This window comes from Thermobia domestica, chromosome 13 (assembly GCF_964235325.1).
Source record: "Thermobia domestica chromosome 13, izTheDome1.hap1.1, whole genome shotgun sequence".
NCBI lineage: Eukaryota > Metazoa > Arthropoda > Insecta > Zygentoma > Lepismatidae > Thermobia > Thermobia domestica.
In genome coordinates, this window is record NC_137466.1 from 220,400,306 (window position 1) to 220,406,305 (window position 6,000).

The window sequence follows — 6,000 nt, forward strand, 5'->3', positions numbered from 1 at the left end:
CATTTAGGCAGCGACCTCTTCATCGCCAGGTAGAAATTATCCTTCAAGACTCTTACTATGCCAATATACGACCACTGGTGCTGGTAGACAGCGTATATGTCAACTTCCAGCTGGATATTATCCTTTAAGAGACTTACTAAGCCAATATACAAGTACTGGTGCTGATATGGAGGAGACATCTTCGACGTCAGGTAGATATTACCGTTCAAGACACTTACTACGCCAATATACAAGCCCTTTTGCTTTTAGGCAGGGGACATCTTCAGCACCACGTGATGTTATCCCTCACGACACTTACCACACAAATATATAAGAACTGGTGCTGGTATGCATGAGACATCACTGGCGCCAGGTAGATATTATCTTTCAAGACACTTACTAAGCAAATATACAAGCATTGATGCTGGTATGCAGGCGACATCGTCGGCTCGAGGTAGATATTATCCTTCAAGACACTTATTACGCCAAAATACAAGCGCTGGTACTGGTGGGCAGGCGACATCTTAAGCAGCAGGTGGATATTTTTCTTCAAGACACTTACTAGTCCAATATAGAAGAACTTGTGTTGGTAGGCAGGGGACCTCTTCATCGCCAGGTAGTTTTATTTTCTTCAAGACACTTTCTACGCCAATTTACAATCACTAGTGCTGGTAGGCAGAGTATATCTTCACTTCCACCTGGATATTATCCTTCAAGAGACTTACTAGGCCAATATACAAGTGCTGGTGCTGGTATGGAGGATATATCTTCGGCGGCAGGTAGATATTACCCTTCAGGACACTTACTAGGCCAATATAAAAGCACTTGTGCAGGTATGCAGGGGACATCTTCCGCACCAGGTGGATATTATACTTGAACACATTTACTAAACCAATATGCAAAAACTGGTGGTTGTATGCAGGCGACATCATCGGTCCCAGGTAGATATTATCCTTCAAGACACTTACTACGCTAATATACAAACACTGGTATGGTACGCAAAGGTCACCTTATGCTCCAGGTCGATATTGTTCTTTGACATTTACTAGGCCAATATACAAACAGTGTTATGATACGCACGTGACACCTTATGCTCCAGGTCGATATTATTCTTTAAGACATATACTAGGCCGATATACAAGAACTGTTGCTGGTAGGCAAATTATATCTTCACTTCCAGCTGGATATTATTCTACAAGACACTTACTAGGCCAATATAAAAGAACTTGTGCAGGTGTGCAGGGGACACCTTCAGCACCAGATGGATATTATCCTTCAACTCGTTTACTATGCCAATCTGCAAGGCCTGGTGCTGGTAGGAAGGGGATATTTTCAGCTCCAGGTGGATATTATACTTCAGGACACTTACTACGCCAATATATATGCACTTGTGTTGGTATGAAGAATGTACAATTAGCCCAAGGTAGATATTATCCTTCACCACACTTACTACGCAAATATTCAAAAACTGGTGCTGGTAGCCAGAAGACATCTTCAGCAGCATGTGGATATTATGCTTCATGATATTTACTACACCAATATAAAAAAACTGGTGCTGGTATGCTGGCAACATCATCGGTCCCAGGTAGATATTCTCCTTTAAGACACTACAAGCACTGGTGGTTGTATACAAGTTACCAATTCATCGCCAAGTACATATTATTCTTCAAGACACTTACTACGCCTATATACAAACACTCCTAATGCTAGGCAGTGGGCGTCGTCAACACCAGGTGGATATTATTTTTCAGGACACTTACTACGCCAATAAACAAGCAATGCTGCTGGTTTCCAGGAAATATCTTCAGGTCCTGCTGGATATTATCCTTCAAGATACTTACTAGGCCAATATACAAGTACTGTTGCTGGTATGGAGGACACATCTTCGGTGACAGGTAGATATTACCTTTTAGGACACTTACTACGCCAATACACAACACTTATGCAGGTATGCAGGGGACATCTTCAGCACCAGGTGGATATTGTACTTGAACACATTTACTAAACCAATATGCAAAAACTGGTGGTTGTATGCAGGCGACATCATCGGTCCCAGGTAGATATTATCCTTCAAGACACTTACTACGCTAATATACAAACACTGGTATGGTACGCAAAGGTCACCTTATGCTCCAGGTCGATATTGTTCTTTGACATTTACTAGGCCAATATACAAACAGTGTTATGATACGCACGTGACACCTTATGCTCCAGGTCGATATCATTCTTTAAGACATATACTAGGCCGATATACAAGAACTGTTGCTGGTAGGCAGATTATATCTTCACTTCCAGCTGGATATTATTCTACAAGACACTTACTAGGCCAATATAAAAGAACTTGTGCAGGTGTGCAGGGGACATCTTCAGCACCAGATGGATATTATCCTTCAACACGTTTACTATGCCAATCTGCAAGCCCTGGTGCTGGTAGGAAGGGGATATTTTCAGCTGCATCTGGATATTATACTTGAAGACACCTACTACGTCAGTATATATGCATTTGTGTTGGTATGAAGAATATATAATTAGCCCACGGTAGATATAATCCTTCAATACACTTATTACGCAAATATACAAGCACTGGTGCTGGTAGCCAGAAGACATCTTCAGCTCCAGCTGGATGTTATACTTCAAGACACTTATTAACCCAATATATATCTTCTTGTGTTGGTATGAAGAATATATAATCAGCGCGCGGTAGATATTATCGTTCAAGACACTTACTACGCGAATATACAAACACTGGTATGGTACGCTGGAGATACCTTATTCTCCAGGTCGATATTATTCTTCAAGACACTTACTAGTCCGATATACAAGAACTGGTGCTGGTAGGCAGAAAATATCTTCACTTCCAGCTGGATATTATCCTTCAAGAGACTTACTAGACCAATATACAAGTACCCGTCCCGGCATGGATGAGACATCTTCGGCGACAGGTAGATATTACCCTTCAGCACAATTACTAGGCAAATATACAAGACCTGGCGCTGGTAGGCCGGGGACCTCTTCATCGCCAGGTAGATATTATCCTTCAAGACTCTTACTACGCCAATATACAAGCCCTTTTGCTATTAGACAGGGGACATCTTCAGCACCACGTGATATTATCCCTCACGAAACTTACCAAACAAATATACAAAAAGTGGTGCTGGTATGCAGGGGACATCACCGGTGCCAGTTAGATATAATCCTTCAAGACACTTTATAACGACTCTATAGAAAAGCGTCGTCAACCTGGTTCGTCTCGTAATATATAAGTTACGAAGCGATAATTACTTTTCTTTATGCAAAAATCAACTCAGATATTCAAAGATTATTAGTCTCACCTTTATTGCTTGATATGTCTTAAATATTCTTTTTAAGACCGTAAAATACATAAATTCACTTGACTAGGTCAACACATAACATGTACATAGCCACAACTATGCCATAATAATCTCTTACATATATTAAAAACATTCTTCTTTTCTGTTAATTTAAAATGAACATTCTACTAAGTATATTACATATTTATGAGCACTTTTTGCCCACGGTACAGGTAAATATTATACAAACTAAAGTATTTCGTTATAGAAAATGTCGCCCGACAAAGGGACTGAATATAAAAGTCATGAGTAGGCTTGGCTTTTATATTCAAGAACCACTGGTCTGATTAGATTAATGTTCGTACATTACATATGTTCTTTATATTTTGATCACACCTCGTATATATCTTCATTACTTTTTGGTTAACCCTCATATATATAAAATATTTATTATCATTCACATAAATACATTTACAATAAATCTTTGATTTCATTAATATTTCTCTTTTATTACATTATTATTTATTCTTTATCATTAAAAACATCGTCGCTTAGAAATATAATTAACGAGGGTGAAACACAAATTATCAAGATTACTAGTTTCGATCATTATTACAAACGATGATGTGACAAATAATATTTGTTCTTTTCGGGCGCATTGTATAACAAATAAGTTAGATGTTGCAATTGTAATGTATACATAGTAGCACTAAGATGTCTAAAATAAAGAAGAATTTCACTCAAGGTAGTCATTGAATAATTGATTTTATAGAATGGATCTTATTCTTAACATAATCTTTGATAATTAAACACAAATCAATCTGATATAAAATAATTTTTGCCTTTAACTAATTATAAATTGAATTATGATTCTTCACATTAATAAGAAAGAATAAAAATTAAACATAACCTACGTTTGAATAATCAAATGGAAGTAAATAAATTTATTTTACAGAAACAAAAGACACCTTTTTGTTATTAACTAAACACATTTTTCATTATTATTGTTATTTTTCATTCTTATTTATTTGATCAAGAATGTTGGGTGCTACTAACTCTTTAACTAGATGCATTTCAAATATTTATAACCATCGTTTTCATTATTAATATTAACACAAACTTTAAAACGAAAATTCACAAGAATCTATAACCAACATGGGTTTAACCTAATTTCGTTAACGGTAATCATGTTACATTCGCACTGGCATATGAATCTAATAAAGTGCATTGTACCGCACAATCGTGGTTAGGTTCTACATTAGGTTGTACATGTCTTTCATCGTGATTTGAATTTGGATACGAAGTACCATCTCGTGAACAATGATTATGTCTATACATAGGATTGGTAGCATCTCTAGGATTTCGACATGTATTTCTATTATTTTTGTGTCTACTTCGGTTGATTAGGTTAGGCGGATTCCCTACATAACCTTGTCTATTTTGTTCATTTTGATTGCTAGAGTATACTCGTCTTAGGTTCGGTTCATTATTATTCACACTTCGGATATTCAAATTCCGAACAGGGACCAAATGATCTGAATTATTCTTATTCTTACCCATTCCTGATTGTGTTAGATTCATAGCATGGTATTGAGTTTCGTAGCATTGTACAAGCATTAATAAATGACTGAAACTCATACACTGTGTGGAAAATAAGATCTGCTGTAATTTAAATGGAAGCAAATTGCGAATCGATGCAATTATTCTTGATTCCGATTGCAAGGGATTAACAACCTTTAATTCATTATAGACATTTACAACAAACTCTACAATAGATTTATGCAATCGAGGATTAAAATGTTGATTTCTAAGAGTGGCATCTCTGTTTGCCAGCAAAAAGTCATTTTCGTAATTCGCGATCAATGCCGCTTTAAATTCCTCATATGTACTAATGTGATCACGTATTGCCTTAAACCATAAGGAACAAGGTGGGAGTAATACATGGGGTATTAATTTCATGTATTGTGATCGGTCGATAGACATTATATTGCATTCGTCTTGGAACTTCTCTAAGAAAGAACTAGCATTTTCATTGCACTTACCACTAAATTTACTCATGGCTTTGATTTCGCTCATCTTGACACTTAACTTTACCTTTCTTTTCTCACTCCTTGTTCTTGTGGTGTGATTGTTCCGGTCTGTAGCGTGCTGTGTCATGATACCATTTATATTTCGTTCATCAGTGATCTTCGGACAATTTTCCTCTAATATAATATCCTCCTCAGATTCCGGCGAAGGCGTATTTATATCCGGTGATTGGGGAAACTCGAAGCGATCACTGCCCAGATTATTGCGATAAATGGTGTCTCTAGCCTGTAACGTTTTAATTTCTTCCTGCATAGTAGCCAACTGGATCTTTTGATGTTTAACGGAAGATTCTATTAACGTTAAATCCTTTTTTACAGCACAGATTTCATGATTTTGATGATCGTGCTTTTCTTGACACTCATCGGCTATCCTTTTTAACTTCTCTTCAAACTGCGAGGATATGTCGTTCATCACCTGGACGATTGTTTGTTTCGTATCGTCTGATTTCAGTTCTATCCGTTCTATTCGTTTACTTAATTCTTCATACTGCTTGCTAGCTTCGTTAAATTTCAGTTCTATCTTCTTTTCCATGGTCTGGTTAGCTTCATAGAACTTCAGTTCTATCTTCTGTTCCATGGTCTGGTTAGCTTCATAGAACTTCTGTTCCATGGTCTGGTTAGCT